Raw genomic sequence first — 19,153 nt, forward strand, 5'->3', positions numbered from 1 at the left:
CCCACCCTCCGCACACATGAGCATCTAGCCATCTGTGGGCGATCAGCCACCCATATGATTATCAGCTCTACCACGGAGCTGGTAGGTATGGTGGGGATCGGGGGCCATCTGGCCCCCAGAAGTCCCAGCATGCTCTGTGTGAGTATGTGGGGCATCGGGGGGACCCCACAATGCTGGGAGGCTTGCTGCAGTCTCCAGATTGGGGGTCTACTCATGAATTGGTGCAGAGCTGTGCCCAGCATCTCACGATTGAAAAAACGAGGTTAGTGAAGTGTTCGCTCCGCTAACCTCATTTTAGAGGAGGGCTACTTTGGCGGGCTAGCCACTGTTGAGCCACTGGGCTCACCCATGAGCTTGGTGGTTCTAACAATGTGGGGAAACAGGGCTGGGCTTGCTTAGGCTGGTTTCCCCACATCGTGAGAATAGCCTCTTCAAGTTGCTTTTTCTTAAATCTGGGATCTGCTTTCATGTCATGTAGGTCCTGTCAGTCACCTGAGCAAAATGGATTTGCTGGATGTTAGTAGTATATGTCTGCTAGCCTCCCATAATCTATTGATTGGTCACAACCTATTTCAGTCACCCACATGTGTGATTTGAAGCCCAAAATGATGCTGGAATACCATGAAGAAAGTATGCATGTGCTTCATTCATGTAGGCTGCTCTAATATTCAATTTGCCTCGTAAATTAGTCTGCGTGAAGTGTTTACTAGCCTATGCATTCTTGCTAGCCATTTGTAAAATCAGCCCTCCCTCAACTGCTATAAAGGTTTCCTGTATGTTCACTTTGAGGAGAGGTTTATTCACTGCAGGCGAGTGGCTATTGACAAGCATGCTGAAGAATGGTACACTATGTCTGGGTTGCTGTATATGTGAGAAGTAACATACAGGTTTATATTTGGTATTTAAAAAATGATTTTGGCTTAATGACGTTCCTGTGGTCAGTGAAAGCTAAGTTTGATAGTCTTTGATTTGAGAAACAGATGGAAAAAAGGAGTAGATCTGATATTGTCAGCTTCCAGATCCACTTTATGTACAAATCAACATATCTTGAAAGTTGGGTTGGCATATTGAGCAGTCAGATAGTGTCAGTTGACTGCCTATTTGGTGCTCAAATACTTGGTCAAGAGTGCTACTGTGTAGGTGGTAGCTTACCATTTGCAAAGATTAACATGATGTCATTGGTTAGCAAGGGCAAAAATGCGGGCTGTTGCCCCCAACATGACAGCAAAGCTGCTCCAGCTTGTCACCTGACAGAACTACAAGCAGATCTAAACAGGAACACAATCAGCTATCAATAGCAATCTTACTAAATAATGAATTATAATTCACATTATTTTCAATGTTTTATACTAGTTGATGGATTTATGTTTATAATTAACATATGTCTCAAACCTTTTGATGTGTGTATTCTAATAAAAAGTGTTAGTATTTGACTAGTCAGAATAATCTTGCTTTTTTTTTAAAAAAAATGGGTCAAATGCCCAATCCTATGTGAAAGTGCAGTATGTTTAAGTTAGTGTTTTTGGTTGAACGAAGAAATGCTTAAGACATGCTTTACAAATAATACAGTACATCCGGTTTGCTTTATTATTATTATTATTATTATTATTATTATTATTATTATTATTATTATTAATTTATTTTAAAAAACCTGTGATGTGCCTTATTGATTACTAGTTAACATCCTAATTGAAAGATTGTGTATGATTCTCTGGATATTGTACGTCTGGTTTATCTAAAACTGGGGTGATGCCTTAACGTGCTATTGAAAAGATCTGTGGAGAAAGTCATTTATCATTTTACAGTGTAGGTAGAGATTTAGAAATAAGATCATAAAAACCAATGACTTGCATATGGATTGAAAAATGGAAGTTTCATCTCTGCCTGAGAGTTGCTTGACTTGCTCAGGCAGCCTTAGCAAATTTGCTTTTATTAAATTTTCAAATTCATTTAGGGACAAAGTTCACATTATCTTAACACATAGTCCATTCCATGTTCTCTCCTCCCCAGCACCCAGGTAAATAGCAGCAGTGTGTATGGGGAGGGAAGCTGATAACATCTGGGGAGGGGATATTTAACCCTCTCCCATTGCAGTCCTGATGACAATTGTATCCCCAAAGCTATTAAATCTGGAAGGAAATCTTCAGTAGGTACCAGTGGAAGCTTTCCTTCTGGGCCTAATAGCTGCATTGAGGGTGCCATTTTTGTTGGGACCATGGGGTTTGGGGAAGAGTTCATTGGCTTGCAGTCTTCCCACCCCCCACCTTGCAGCATGGTCCTGATTAGTCTCTCCTTCTCTCACACACATGCTGATTTTGCCCTTAATCTCCCTTTCCAGGAGTTGTGTTGGTTGACCAGCTGGGCAAATGTTGGCAATACCCACTTAGCGATAAACAGAATGTCTGATTTGGGACATTTTGGCAAACTAGGGAAGAAGTCTATAAGCCTGAAGTACACTGACCTTTCCTCCAAAACATAAGTTCTTGCTTGATGCAAAGGAGGACCCTTTCTGTAAAGCAACTTTGTGTTTTAGAGGGTTGAAAAGATCTGGTCCCTAGCAGCTGAAAAAATTTGTACAGCACCTTGTTTGGCTTCTGAGTCTGGAGCAAGCATTACCCACGTGCTTTCAGGCATATCTTCATAGCCACGGTGGCCAAAAACATGTTAAGAACCATGATTCTCAGGAATCTGAATTTTGTGCCTGTTAACACAGCCTGTGTCTTGCTGTGTGGATTCGCAGTAGGTACACACAGCCCTACTTATATCTCTGGTCTTCTGAAAAAGCAAAAGGGGCAACTGTTCGTATTTGTTGGCTTACGTGCTGCTGTGGTGCAGCTGTATCTGTTAGTAGTTTCTGAACCACTGTTGGCTTTTGTTCCATGAAGTCCTGCCATGTGTGAATGGTGGCCGTGGGACAATAGCACTCACTTCAGCAGGAGATGGCATTGGTTTGCTCTGGGCTGAGTAATGGGGTTCCTGCTTACCTTGCAGAGGCTTTCCTAGCCAGTCTATGAACCTCCAGGACCCAGGTACTAGACCTTTTGCTAATGAATAGTGACTTAAGTTTTAAGATCTTGGCCTTGAGTTCTTACTTCCAGAATTCTTGAATTTAGCACAGTCTGTCTTTAATTACACACAGAATACACTTTATTTGGCATCTAAGTGTACAGTCCATTTTAGTTTGTGAGCATTTTATGCAGAACCAATTGATGTTTGTAATATTGTACTTGTTTCAAAGAAACAATATAAACTGTAAAGGGAAAAAAGCAATTTCCACCAGAAAAGCATTCTTAATGCTCCCTTTTTTGTGGAAATGGCTTTTAGATTTCTTCATATTGTTCCATTGAAAGGCAACAAATGGAATGTGTTGACTTTTTAAAACCAGGAATTTGAGTTTGCACAATACCTAAAACATTGTAATTGTGGTGCTAACAGAATGTTCTAATCCTAGAGCTCTTTGCAGACCTCATTTCCATGTCTGCTAATACTGAAATCACTGCTAAGAAACCCTTCATGATTTGTATATGAGAAGCTGTCTTTGAATATTGGAAGCTTGAGCAACTATATTAACTAATATTGGGAGGTTCATGTTTGTTGGTCATAGGATTGGAATTTCACCAGTGGAGAAAGCTTGGCCAAATGACTAGTCAATTTAATGCACTGGCTTACTAGAAAAGAGAATCACACAATTTGCTTAGTGAAAATTCTGACTTGTGAGCACTTAGAATCTGTGCTGTTGTCTGTGCGCATATGTGTCTCATGCTTCTTTCTGAACATTGGCTGAATTCAGACATCATGTTCCTAAACTTCCAAACCATGTTTAGTTTGTGGTGGTGTTCCTCTACCCCGCCCCTGGATTCCCTCCTTCCTTTCCTGATTTGCATAACCAGAGTTTGGTGTAACATCTGAAATTGGCAAACCTTAGCTCAAGTGGTGCAGGAATTGCCTCCAGACCAGGGGTTGAAATGGTTTTGCAAAACATGTGCAGGATTGGCAGTGTTGTGACCAGAGTTGCACCTAGGTAGGTTTGGAGACGCACCCGCAGCCTTGCTGGAAGGTCCCGCCCCCCACTGCAAGTTAAGCATCCTCCTCCTATTCTTAACCCAAATAGTTCTTTCCCCACTCCCTCCTCTTTTTCTAAAGCACCCAGCACAGGTCACAATCACACTTGGCTGCCCAGCACAGTGCAGGCCAGCGGTGACCTAACTGCACCACCTAGGGCAGGCTAATGAGGATTTGGGGGCCCTCAGGGGGCATGGAGGCTCTGGACTTCGATCCCGAAGTCCAGGGGTCAGAGCATCACTGGTTGTGACAACTTGAATCGAGCCATTATATTATTGTTGGAGATTGTAGTTACAGCACATGGCCAGTAAAAGAAGCAAGGCTATGTGGCTTAGCTAGGAGGGCAAAGGGCAGACGTTGCAGGGCAAGGGGTTCCTCTCGTAGGGGTGTGTACAGGCTGTGGTCTGAATTTGGCCTAGTCCAGCAGTTCGAGGCAGTGCTGGGGGGGAGGCATCAGTGAACAGCTCCTTTAGAAGTAAAGGTGCAGGTCCTTACCAGTGTGACCACTGCTCAAAGCAGCTTATTGCTTCAGTGGTACTGCCTGCACGCAGTGACGTAGGTTACTGGGGGAAGTGCTGCTGCTTCAGGAACCGGCATGGAGCGGCGGTCATGCCGGCACCTTTACTTCTGCTCACTACTGCCCCCCACCCTGGTGCCACCTCAAACTGCCATGCAGAACTGGTTTGCCAGACTGCAGAGTGGTCCAAATTAGGACCGCGGTTGGTGCACACCCCTAGCCTGCTGCTCCTAAAAAAGAAAAAGGGAAAAGAAAAAAAGGAATAGGACCATGACTTCTGCATCCTGCCACTGTTGGATGTAAAAAGAAAAGTAGGCTGCCATTAAAACAAAGGCTTTTTTTGACTTTATCAGTTACCTGCCAGTATTGGTCTACAAGAAAGGACCTGCAACAAAATGTTACCATAATATCCCTGGTGTGCAAGTGTTACCTGAGCCTGTGCATGAGCGTCGGGGAAAAACAAAAGTTAGCAACAAAGACTGTGTTGCCTGCTCTAACTTAATATGGGGTTACTTCATATACACTTTGAGCAGTAGTGCATTGAGTGGATGGGATATATGTATTTTAAATAAAGACTTCATATGTAACTTCTGTCTTTTGTATTTTCTGGGTGACTTGTTGGGAGTGGGCTGGTGCTTCCCAGCTCCTTTTCAAAGCCCTTTCCCTTCAGAAACACAAAGCTGAGAAATGGTGAGAAAATAAGAATTTGACACATCCTCCCTCAGGAACAGAAGAGCCTGTGACTGTCTTAAGGGAGTGTTCCAAGTGGATAAACTTCTTGCTCCTTTGTGGCACAGCAGGGAAATGCTTGACTAACAAGCAGAAGGTTGCCGGTTTGAATACCTACAGTATATCGGGCAGCAGCGATATAGGAAGATGCTGAAAGGCATCATCTTATACTGCGTGGGCGGAGGCAATGGTAAACCCTTCCTGTATTCTACCAAAGACAACCACAGGGATCTGTGGTAGCCAGGAGTCAAAATCAACTCCATGGCACACTTTACCTTTACTTTTTTGTTAAAGCCCTCTTTCCCCTCCCCCTCCCCACACTCTCATTACTTCTGTGCACCTGCTTGTCTGTTTTGGAGAGGGGACTGTGGTTCACTGGACGAGGAACTGCTTTGCATTCAGAAGGTTCTAGGTAGAGCTGGGGAAGACTCCTGCCTGAAACTCTGGAGAGGTGCTGCCAGTTATGTAGACAATGCAGAGTTAGGACCAAGGGTCTGTCTCAGTATAAGGCAGCCTCCTGTGTAACGGCTAACTGATACACAAACCTTGCATCCCATTGACTATCATGGAGGAAGTTGGGGTTTTGTTAACCCCCTTTGATTTTTTCCTTCAGATTTTTTGAACAGCATCATTTCTGCATGTCATCTTGAGTCTGCCAGTACATCTTGCTTGCCTGTAGACACTCCAAGTCCAAAAGGTCAGCACTTTTGAGAATAGTATATAGATACTGTTCTTGTTGGATTGCAGTCAGTTGTCTGCAGTCCAAACCCTGGGATAATATGCTATCAAATTAATGTGGTGCAGTGATCTTAGGATGGCCTTGAGGATGCTCTGAAAGGGAGCCAATCAAACAAAGGATGTCAAAGTTGTTAATATGGTACTTGAGGGTATATAAACAGACTTCTGTTAGACTTTTCATTGCCTCGGGCAAAACTAGATTTCTATTTCAGGAGGGTGGCAGCAAAGAAAAGCTTGATTGTTCAAAGCTGGAATGAACTGAGTCCACCAAAATCGCTTGCAAAGAGGACATTTCTACAACTGATGCAGATTTTAACTTGCTCCCAAAGTGTGTCAAGTACATTTAAAACATATGAAATCCATTAACTAAATATTCTTGTTTTCATACTGTTGCTTAAGAATACTAGAGGATGTGGCAGGCTGAAGCATTTTTTAGATGTTCATGCATTGTTAATAGCTAAGCGCAAAACACCCCAAACACCCAACCTGTGTGCTTTAGAATAGTGGCATAGTGTCATCTGGCATTAACCTAATCTGATTCATTTTTTGATAAAAGCAAGCATGTAGCAGTGTCAATAACTTTTATGTTAGCACTCAAATGTAAAACTTCTTTAATTTTTCTCCTTTCCTGCAGTGTGTTTAGATATGAAAGTTGCAGGAAATTATTAGCCAAAATTGAAGGGGCTAGTAACCAAATGGTGCAGTGGAGGAATGCTTGACTAACAAGCAGAAGGTTGCCGGTTCGAATCCCCACTGGTACTATATCGGGCAGCAGCGATATAGGAAGATGCTGAAAGGCATCATCTCATACTGCATGGGAGGAGGCAATGGTAAATCCCTCCTGTATTCTACCAAAAGAAAACCACAGGGTTCTGTGGGTGCCAGGAGTAGAAATTGACTTGACGGTACACTTTACTAGTGTGCTGTCGAATCAATTTTGATGCCTGGCGCCCACAGAGCATTATGGTTTTCTTTGGTAGAATACAGGAGGGGTTTACCATTGCCTTCTCCTGTGCAGTATAAGATTATGCCCTTCAGCATCTTCATATATCGCAGTTGCCTGATATAGTACCAGCGGGGATTCGAACCGGCAACCTTCTTCTTGTTAGTCAAGCATTTCCCTGCTGTGCCACAAATAATGTCACCACTAGTTGTTCAATCTACTGTCTTCTAGTAGTAATCTAAACCAGAATTGCTTGCCACTAGTGGTCAGTAAAGATCCTTTTGTTTCCTTTCGCTAAAGTTACGTTTTCCAGTGTTTTGAACTGCATTGCTACCACTGTTCACTGTAAAACAGTAATGCCTGCACTCTTGTGCTGAGTTCATTCTGCTGGTGGATTAACCCTCTGCCTGTCTCCCCCAGGTTATATTTCAAAGAGCTCATTTTGTCATGAGTGTACTAATTTTAATTCTACTGTGCTTTCTCTATGCAAGATTCTTAATGCTGTGCTTGATTTTGAATGTAGCCATGTGTGTGCATGTGCATGTAATTTTCAATCTGTTGCAAATTTAAACTTTTTAAATAGAATAAGTCCTAAAACTTGGTTGGAGCAGGGCTGTAATTTTTAGATGGAATTTAGCACAAAGTCCACTCTCAGTGTGGTCAGTGCAGAGATCTGGGTCTGCATTAGGAAAAATGAATCTTCCTGACTCTTGAGAACAGCCAACAGAATAAAACTATCTATAGTCCTTGAGGATGGTTTAGTTCGGCTTTGAGGAATGAAGAGCAACTGGTATGCAACTATTTCAACACTTTTTTTGCGGATACATGTTTTTACTCATTTTGTCTTCAGTTTCACAAGAGTCAAGAAGAGGACAGTGTCGTAGTAATTCTGAATTTTTATTGCCTTGTAAAATGTATTGCTCTGGATTGCTTAGGTTTTTATTTCCATATAATCTAATGAAAACTGTGTCATAATTGGATATCTGGAAAATAATCCAATAAACAAGTACTATTTTCAGGCCAGAATCAGTAGGTTTCACTCATCTTTGAAGATCTGTTGCAATTCTTTCTCTACCCTCCTTAATTCAAGTTGTGCTGATACATTATATAGTAGCTTTGATTGTTGTACCATTCAGCCGTTCTATTGCTTTTGCATATTTGAAAATCGTGGCATTTCTGTGCTCTGTCACCCAGCTGAGAGGTCTTATGCACATTATAGGAGCAGTAGTGATGATGGCTTGAATCAGATTTAAAGGTTTTCCTCCTCCATTCGCAATTTCATTAATAGCAATAGCAATAGCACTTACATTTATATACCGCTCTATAGCCGGAGCTCTCTAAGCGGTTTACAATGATTTTAGCATATTGCCCCCAACATTCTGGGTACTCATTTTACCGACCTCAGAAGGATGGAAGGCTGAGTCAACCTTGAGCCCCTGGTCAGGATCGAACTTGTAACCTTCTGGTTACAGGGCGGCAGTTTTACCACTGCGCCACCAGGGGCTCTTGGGAAGCAGAGTATTGCACTGAAACCTTGCATTTTCCATCTTTTCCATTTGTTTTCCATAAGGGTAACTAACTCCCAAGGAGGGTTTTGTCATAGGGAGCTATGCAGAGATGTGCAGCCTCTAGTTTTTCTCTTCTAGAGTGTAAATTTACAAATTCATGGGATTAATTAAAACATTTTTTAATTTTAAAATTAGACATGTGGTCATTGTCCCTCTTTCTGCAGTCTTTCATTCCTTCAAATAAGTCTGAATATTTAAGACATTTGAGCTTGGATTTTAAGGTGCTTGTTAAGTCAGAACTAGACTTTGGCAGCAAAAAAAAAGTATACCCAGTTCCATGAGAGGGAGAAAGGGGTGTGGTATTTGCAGAGCAGAAGTGGTAGATTTAAAGGAGAGTGGTTACCACTTCCCCAGCCCATTGCTTTTCTTTGGTATCCCAACCCTTGCCCCTCAACTTGACCAAGAACCTGATCTTGGAATTGGGCTGGGGGAGGAGTTATTAAAAAATAGTCGGAAGGATTAAACACACTTGCCTGCCTGCCAGCCACTTCTCCACTGCAAATCTCTTCCCAGGATTAGATATCTCATGTTTGTTGATGAACACTTAGTTCCACCTTCAATCTTTCTTTACTTTAAAATATACTGGAAGAGAAAATGAGAGAATTCTTCAAAAGTGATTTGAGCTATAACTGCCATGGATTTGGGCTTCACATTCACAAACTACTTCATAGTTTGCATCCAAAAGGTGAAGTTAGTAAAATGCCATCTCTGAAACAATCCACATTTGTTCATTTTCTAGAATTTTATAACATGATTAATATGGTATTGCTTCCAGCTGTTGGAAAGTTCACCAGCACCAAAGTTTTTGCAAAAATTGTGTGCTGATGTCTTTTTCCAAGCCTCTAGAAAATCTAGGATGTTTCCAATTAGACCTTTCATACCTTTCTAAACATAGTTCAGCTCTCGGTATAATATTGGATCCTCAATCTACATTAGCTCCATATTGCTTTTCATGCCCCTTTCAAGTTACAGTCTTTGATACATAAAACCCAAAAAAACTTGAACTTGGCTTTGACGATGTATAGGGTAGTCATAGTGCTCTCTTTAGCATGCTATTGGTGTCCAAAATGCATAGAACAAAAAAGTTTAGAGCTGCATGCTTGTAGCAATTAAATTGTATGTAGCCTTGAAATTAAATTGTATTATGAACCATGGTGGGAACTCCTATTGCTGAAAAGTGGCATAGAAATTAGAAATATTTTGTTCTAGGTGTACTTTGGTCATCCAGTACAGAAACAGACCTGCTATGATGCAAGGTGAGGCAATACATTTTGATTGTGCAGAATGAGAGATGGACAGAACTCATCCATGGGGCATTTGTACTATTGAAATTCTCTTGAATGTGACCCATTAAAATGGGTAGGAGGAGTTAAGTAAGAGAGCATACTACTCTGGTACAGCTCTTCATCATTTCGATGAAATTTGCTAAGCACTTATTCCAGGCTGACTCTGATCAGTGTGAACTAGAGTGTTGTGCCACTTAGATTATCTGGCTCATGCACTAAAATGTCTTCAGGATGAATAGCTGGTATTTGGAGTAATGAGAAAGGAGAGCAAGTAGAATTCAGTTGAATTCACACACATGGGTGTGTGTGGTGTGTCTCAGTTGTTAGATTGTCCCCACTCAAAGGGAAAGGGTGAGAAGGAAGCCTAAGCTCTAATGAAAGGGCATAAGTAGAGAGCTGGCAGTAAATCTTGGAAGAGCATTTAACTCAAGCACACAGAGCTGGTTCTACTTAACTGATTTGTCCGAAGAATGCACACTGGCAGCAAACGTGTATAGCGGTATCCAAGGTGGTAAAAAGTAGCATTGGCTTTTCCTGTTGGGACCTGACATTCCTTCCAAATTAGTGCAATTCCTATGGCTCTGTAAAGAGAACAGGCCATTTGGCAAGAGGCTTTGAGCAAAGCACTGAAACACATGGAGAATATTTTGCTAGAGGCATATTTAGTAGGAAATATAAAACTTGCTGCATTTGAAGTCACATGCTATGCTATCTCATTCTCTAAACATCTGACACACCATGAAAAGTTCGAAGTATACACAAAAGGGCGTATGAGTATAAAATGTGTTCGAAGGTACTAGATACTTTGTGCTATACTACTAAGCAAAAATCTGCCTAACTGTGCTTCTGCATCATAGTACTTTTGAGATGGAATATTTTCCTGCCGAAATATGTACCCTACTCCAGGAAAGAGAGATCACTCATAGCAGGCATTCTGTATGTGTGGATGGTTTGTAGATCCAGATGAGAATCTTAGGCACATCTGGGAGTGCTTTGCTAACCACACTGCATGTTGGTGGGAATTTCAGTTCCTGTCTGTGCTGTTGTTGAGATGGAAGTACACATTCTCATCAACTGTCTATTACTAATGATTTGTTCTTTGTGTTCTTCCATGGTTCCATTACAGAACTCAGGGTAGCATACATGAGTTTCCAGGCATTCACCCATCCAGGCACTGACCAGATCTAGACCTGCTTAGCTTCAGCATGGTGGCTATATCATGTACCCTCAGACTATGCCCTGGGTCCATAGTTGTAAAGTAACAGAAGATATTGTACATAAGTTGGAGCAAAGTTGTGCTAGATGTGATTGGTGGCGTCAGTATTTTTTCAAGTTTCCTGTTTTATTCCTTGCCTTTGCTGAAATGATAGATGGATTCAGTTGAGCATTTGCTTACATAAGGTGACTTTATGGGCAGGGTTCTGCAACTTATTTTGCATTTGGCCCAGGTGATACAGTGCGATGTTGCGGTGCTCAGCACAAAGGCCAAAAAATGTTTTTCTAGATCTGGAGAGGGTCTTCCAAAGCAACCAGCATTATTTGCACCCTGGCAACATTTTTATTTTATGATTGATTGATTGATTTTCATTTCATTTCATTTCTATACTGCCCTTCCAAAAATGACTCAGGACAGTTTACACAGAGAAATAATAAATAAGATGGATCCCTGTCCCTGAAGGGCTCACAATCTAAAAAGAAAGATAAGATAGACACCAGCAACAGTCACTGGAGGGTACTGTGCTGGGGGTGGATAGGGCCAGTTACTCTCCCCCTTCTAAATAAAGATAATCACCACGTTAAAGGGTGCCTCTTTGCCAAGTTATCAGGTGTCAAATGAATATGACATTCATTTGGTCTCCATTCACTTTAATATTCTGTGGTTTAAGGACAGAATTGGATCAGCCTGGAAATTGTCTTGCATGGAGTTGCTTTTGAGGTCTGCTAATATAGTCCACGTTTTAGGGGGACATGAAGTAGAATGCATGCATATTGTCATGTACATAATAAAGAAAGTACACAGATGTACTTTTAATGGTTTTATGCTATTTTAATTTGACTGGTCTTCTATAATTTTAGTGGTTAATTATTAGTTGCTGCTTTGTGTATGTGTGAATATATACAATTTGCATATGCATAAATAAAATGTTCCTTGGCTGAAATCCTGGGACAGAAGAAGTGAGAAGGCAGCATTCCAAGCAATTGTGATTTTGTATTTGTTTCAGTTTTTGGAGACTGTGCACAATGTGTTTTTCTTGGGCATCTCTCTCTCTCTCTCTCTCTCTCACACACACACACACACACACACACACACACACACACACACACACACACCCCTCTCCTGTATTGCCGGATACAGGTATTTGATAAAAACGTGGATATACTTTTCTGAATACTGAACATATGGAGACTAAATAAGGAAAAACATAACTTCAAAATCAAATGAATCAGCCAAACTCTAAGCATGTGTCATACATGATTAGAAAGCTTCACACATTTGTTCTTAAGGTGCGTAGCTAATATGAAGTGTACACCAAAAATGATGCAAACATACCTACAGAGGGAGCCAGAATTGGCTGAGTCCCCCTCCCCCAATATAATGTGTGGAATAGCATATGCTTCTGTCCCCCCGCACTGTGAAACTATTTTTATTGTTTCCTTCTCTAAGATTTGTGGAAATTGACAAGAATAATCAAGGCCTTTTTGGTTTGCCTATTTCAGGGCCCCATAATACAGGGGTCAGCTTTTAATCTGACAGCTTTTAAAAAGTCTTTAAAAACACATTTCTTCACCCAGGCTTTTAATTATTGTTGTTTCAATGGTTTTAATGGTTTAATGCAGTTTTAAAATATCATTTAAAAAATTTTAAATTGTTGTAATGTGTGTGTAAACCCCCCCCCCCATTTTTGGCTTAACGAATGTTTTGCTTTGTTTTTATTCTGTTGTAAACCGCCCAGAGACGTAAGTTTTGGGCAGTATAAAAATGTTTTAATAAATAAATAAATAAATGATTAATGATGGCACTGGAATGCAGAAGCAATTGTTAATTTGGATCCATGTTTTCCCAGTATTAAGACCAGTTACATTTAAGGCTATATCGGAGTGTGTTCTGTTAACAGGGCTCCACATATCTTGGCTGGCCCTGGTCACAGCTGATGGTGGCATTCTCTGTTTTTCCGGTCAGGTTCACTCCAAATTTCTTACTGCGCTTCAGAAGTGCTTTAAAAGCAGCTGGTTGCCCTAAATGTCACTAAGTTCTGTTTGATTGCTAGCAAAAACTGGCAACAAATACTAGCTTCCACATAGCAGCCTCTAGTAGCGAAAGGGGTTCACATTTACTCTGTATAGTATAGGTAGATACTGTAAGGTATAGTTCCAACTGTGCTGCTGTATTATGTTTATTCATTTGTTTTCTTTTGTTTGACCTGTTCTGGACTATTTACTGGTCTGTGACTGTATCAATAAAGACTGATTGACTGAAGGAAAACTGGTTGCTTCTGGGTACCTCTAAACCCCAGTGTGCGTTGGGGATGAGCCTTTGCCTTACTCCAGACTTGGGGGTGGGGGGTGGAATAGACACTCTTCCCTGATGTTGCACTGGGCTTAGGAGGTACTTGAAAGCAGTGATTGTCTCAAAACGCAGCATACCACCAAGGATAAGCTGCACACCTACTTCTCCTCAGACGAAAAGATGCATTACACACTGGTCCATCAGTTTCAAAATGTGTATGGGCCCCTGCCCTTCATTTTCAACAATGATTTGCCATGTGTCAAGGGGGACTGCTTTGTGCTCTCCAAAAGCTCTCTCAAGCATGTGGAATTTAGTTGCACTGTTCATTCGATTCTGTCTGTAAACTTTAGCTGTATGGGCAAGGAGCAATATTTGTAAAATACATAAACCTCAAGGAAGACTTTAATTGGGTGTTCAAGCAGATTTTCCACAAGCTTTAGGCTGAAATGTGTGTCTAGGCCATGTAAGCTGTTTTTGTGTGAACTGTGGTCAGCAGCAACTGTTAAATCCAGTATACTGGAACTGTTTAAATCCAAATAGCTAGCTGTCCCTTATTTTAAACATTGTAACTTGGATTAAAACAAAACTTGACCATTTCACCTGGCAACACTTCATCTGGAAATGTTAACAGTATTCAGACTTGTTTACAAACATTGTTCAAATCCCAGTGGTAAACAGATCCTCCTGGAAGAGCTGGATCCAGAATCTGACTCGTTACTTCTGGAAGCTTATATTCTATAGTCACAGTATAAACAATCTGTAGCATTAAATTAGTTTTCTTAACCCAAGGAGTGCATCATGTCTTCATTCTTTGCATAGCTGATTATTCTTGCATGGGGAAAGGTTTGTTTAAAATTAACTGGTTTTCTTTAGACGTTTTTCAGGACTTCAGTATTTTTAATTCAAGAATGACAGGAAGCCCTTTGGGAGGACTGAGTTGTAATTATTTGAACTCAAAATAGTTCTATCCTTGAAATATGATGAATATGACTTTGACAATAGTGAGTGGAGAAAAATGGCTTTGTCTCACCTTAGTGTCTGATTTAAATTTGATTGATTTTATTGAGGTAACTTGTTTTAAGATTATCACAAAATCATTAATCCATTTTAATACATTAGATGAAAACTGGCAAAATAAATGGTTTGTCACCTTATAACTAGAAATCCTATAAAATACATGGTGCTTACACGGAAAAATATGTATGTACTTGATCACTTCACTTGAATGAAATGCATATTGTTCTAAGCAAAATAAAAATTTATACCAGGAAAGGACAGAGAGGTTAAATCCGATGCTGTACATATCTGGAGAGAGAATATGCCAACTGCTGTGAAGGCTTAATGAATTGGCATTCTTGCCTTTGTTTGAATATATGTGAATGCTGCAGCCAAATCTGCAAGGTTTATATGGTATTGAGCAAGCACTGAAAAGGGTGGGTGGGTGTGGGGATGCTTGCTCATTCACAAACAGGAACATGGGAAGCTACCTTATACCAGGTCAGACCATTGGTCCATCTAGCTCAGTATTGTCTATACTTTGGCAGCAGTTCTCCAAGGTTTTAGGCAGGAGTCTTTCCCAACGTTACCTGAGGATGCCAGGGGTTGAACCTAGCACCTTATACATGCAAAGCAGATGATCCACCAGTGAGAGCATGGCCCCATTGCTGATAGAAGCTAGTTTGTAGGCATTTGGACTACTGCTTCAATCGCCACCATGCTTCTAGCACCTAACTGTTGCTTTACTCTGTTTGAGGGGATGTAGCTGTACTTAACACAACTGCATCCCTGCATAGCAAAGAATATCTGAAACTTATCCCACTCGGTGCTTGAGTCACTTGTAAAGGGGCCTCATTAGTTATAGCTAACCCACCAATAAACCAAGGTATTATATGATAGTACAAACAAATAGATCATGGAACAAATCAATCCAGAATTTTAACTCGAGGCACAAATGACCAGGCTTAAACTATCATACTTTGGATACATTATGTGAATGTCCAAGCTCCATTCAGACGTCCATAATACTGGGAAAAGTTGAAGGAAAGAGAAGAGGATGACTAGTGCAGGGGTGTAACTATAATAGGGCAAGGGGAGACTGCCTTGGTGGGGGGGGGGGCCCAGAGGCAAGTCACATGACTGACTCCACCAGCCACGCACCCGCCCAGGCTTCCTTCAGTTGTATTCATCCTCCGAAGTTGATGTGAGTGTTAAGACCTGGAACTACCAGAACAGCATGTCTTTCTCTAGTACCATTAAATGACTTGCATCGTCCACAGTTTACAAAACCTTTAAAAAAGTAATTTAGGATTATGTTCTATTGTGGCACATACATTATATAAATAAATAAATAAATAAAAATTAAAGATTTTTTTACTTCATGAGCTGAGCTTCAGTGAGAGGGGCCATTTTAAAAATCTTGTCTCTGGGCCCACTCCAACCTTACTACACCCCTGGACTAGTAGCAAGGTGGATGGACTCTATTACGACAGCAGTGAATGCACCACTGCAACCTTAAAGGCCAAACTGAAGACAGATTATCCTGGAGAGAATCTATCTATGTGGTCGCTAAGAGTCGAAACCAACTTGATGGCACTTAACCAACCAACTAACCAACCAATCAGTCATGTTATAGACAGTGGAATATGAGGGGAGAGGTTTTTGCTTCTTTGGTTCAGATGCTTGCTTGCTAACTGTTTGGATTTGACAGATTTAGATTTTTTTGTGAGAAAGAGATGGGCACTTGAAGCTTCAATTATCTGCATTACACATGTCTCTATATACTCCATTCGCTCCAATATTTTACCAGTGAAAATCAGGACTTGACTGTGAATATGTAGGTGGGTGTGGCTAAGCAGCCTGGGCAGTGTGATGTACAACTCTGGCCACAAGCTTGTCACAAATGGGAAGCAGTAAACAGAGCACATTATTCCAGATTATCAAAGCAGATGTGCCAAGCCCATACTTGTAACATTTCATTGATGAAAATAGAGGTACATGTAACAATGAATTCTCATACCAAGAATTAGTTCAGAAAGTGCACACATACCACTGTTACACATTGCTGAAGACTGGACTGACAACTTTATGCTGTATACTTTATAATACTGTAGTATTGTCATCTTAGACTGTGAGCCCTTTAGGACTGGGAACCACCTTATTCTTTTTATATTTATTTATTTATTTAATACATTTATATACCACCCAAAACTTATGTGTCTGGGTGGTATATAAATTGTGGGGTGGGGGGTGTTTTCTATGTAAACCACTTTGAGAGCTTTTTTTTTAATAAAAAGAATGTATAAATAATTGTAATAGCTGTGCAAATACACTAGGGGCATGATACCTTCACCCTCCCACTTGGAGATCTAATTTCTAGAATCTCTGGGGAAGGAGCTGAATGATAAAGAATGAAAAAATCTAGTAACTCACATGAAAATAACTGATCAAGCCTTTCCCAAGAGGCAAAACAACTCTTAGGCTTGTCTTGGTTTAGAATCAACTCTTCTATTTTTCCTTTTATTCATGTCTTTCCCCCTTTGAATTCCTTGAGCTTTCCTTTTGCAATGGTTGACCTTAGAATTGGAATACCTAACAGTCAGATAACTCTACATTTCCTTCAAGTTTCATATCCAGTAGAACACAATACTCAAGAGTTAGCTAGAAATCTGTTTTATTGCCTCCCCACTCCCCCACCCCCACTTCTTATTTTACAGGTTTGTGTTGCTAGTAGTCATCTCAGTTGTGAGAGATGCTTGCTTACAGTGTTAACTTCTCCTGGAGCCATTACAAGAACTGATAATGGTCATTTTTCCAAATGTCTGTACACGAACAGCTGTGAAAATAGAACTTCACTCACCAGTCTGGTTTTCTCTTGTGCTTTTGATCTTGTTGTCTCAACAATGACTTCATTTCCTCATTGTCAAGTGGAGAGATTTTGATAATGAGAATGAGCTTGGGAAAGTCCATATAAGGAAACTAGTGTAGATGGCTAGTACATACACTAATCAATTGTTTGAAATAACCTACATATAAATGAACTGGGACCTAATGCCTCCCTGTTCTATCTGTCTTTTGCTGCTTGAGCCTCACTGACTGACATGAAACTCCCAGACCAAACCATAAGAGATAGAAACATGCTGTTTTCATAGGTAGGTTCTAGACCTCACCCAGACTACCAACACATTAAAATCCCCATAAAACCCCCTTGAAATCTTGGAAAATGTGGGGAAACTCTCCCATTGGAAAGCATGGGGAATGATGCCTCATAGAGATAGAAATAGACTAGAGTCACAGTGGTGACCAGTGATGCCATTTCTGGTGTGGTTTTTTTGGGGGGGGAGCCAATGGTGGGGGAAAATACCTTTCAAAAATGACAAATGTTGCCTCAGCTCGGCATTTGGCATTCTGTGGGAAGCAGATGCAGCATTACATGGGAAGGCCGCACCACCCCCACTGCTGTGCTGATCACACATGTGCGGAGGCCAGCTGGGTGGTGGGATTCTGCATTGGCCTTCCAGGCTTCCCCACCACCTTAGTGCTGGTGGTGGCAACATTAATCATTTTTGAAAGGTATTTGCCCACCGCCATTGGCACCACCCTGGAATTGATGGCACTGGCCACTATTGTTTTATCTTTCTGTGATACTAGTACTACTGCCTCAATCTCAATGAGAAGAAATGTTCATAGAGACATCAAAAGTGCCAACCTAACCTCATTTGGAAGGTGTCCCTGAAGTGTGGGTTGCAGTCCATTAGCACTGTGAGAAAATGCTTGATTATTAAGAATTGAGTTCAAATATATGTGGCATTTGTGAGAAACTGAAAAGATTCTGCATTTAAACAAAATTTTCCTTGGTGTCAGATCTTCTCCTTGAAATGCACTAAAGACTGCTACAGTAAACTTGAATTAAAGTAACATTTGAGTAGAGTTTCAAGATCTCTTTTAAAAAATCAGCTCTTGAGAACTTTCAACAGTACTTTCTCATGGTTATGTAGACAAAACCTTGAGGTTCACGGATTCTATAACAGTTAACACCTGTTTCAACTTTGTGCTGTTTGTTTTGGATAAAACATTTGCAGCCTCATATTGACTGAAAATGAGGAGTGTATGAAATGTAATATTGCCTGATAACTGTGGAAACCACAAAAGTAAAGCTGAAAATACAAATTGCTTGACATATATATTTAAATAGAAATAGATACAGTTTTCAACACACCTGTAGTTTTATATAGAATAGACTTCTTTCTTAGGAAAGGTCTGATGGTTTTACAAACATATAACAGAAGAATGATCGTCTGTTAACATTTCAGAAGCTAACAAGAGATTTCATGTGTTTAATGGAGAGGAAAAAGTGTACTGTAGTTGACTTAGGCCAGGTATCACCAACTCCTATATTCTCGTCAGCTGCTCTGTTTACCAGACAGTGGCCCTGGAGCCAGAAGGGTATTTTTTGTAACACAAGCCGACCTCTGTAGGGTGGCTCGGGCTCTATAATAGTCATCTAGTAGCAGAGATAAGAGTTTTCCAGAAAAAATTGAATTGGGATTTTTTTCTTAAATGCTCTCTTTCAAATTACTCCTTTGGCATAACATTTGATCCCACCCCCCTCAAAAAGGAGATTGCCTGCTAATTTTCCTGATTGCCTGAATAGATTGTAATCTGATTTGGCATGTGTGACTTTTTAAATACAGTTTAAAAAGAAACCGTTTTTTAAAAAAATCCCACGCTGTATCTCAGAAGTTTGTTCCAGGAAGCCAAGTAGATGAACTGAAATACTTGGGGAGAAACAATAAATTTTAGTTA

The 19,153-nt window shown here is 40.6% G+C and overlaps 1 protein-coding gene across 1 annotated transcript in view; it reads left to right on the forward strand.

The window, feature by feature from the left end:
* The window catches only part of BICC1 (BicC family RNA binding protein 1), a 199,964-nt gene that overhangs the window by 23,115 nt on the left and 157,696 nt on the right, over window positions 1-19,153 (forward strand). The gene's annotated exons all lie outside the window — the stretch shown is intronic.

The sequence above is a fragment of the Hemicordylus capensis genome, chromosome 3 (genome assembly GCF_027244095.1).
Source record: "Hemicordylus capensis ecotype Gifberg chromosome 3, rHemCap1.1.pri, whole genome shotgun sequence".
Taxonomy (NCBI): domain Eukaryota; kingdom Metazoa; phylum Chordata; class Lepidosauria; order Squamata; family Cordylidae; genus Hemicordylus; species Hemicordylus capensis.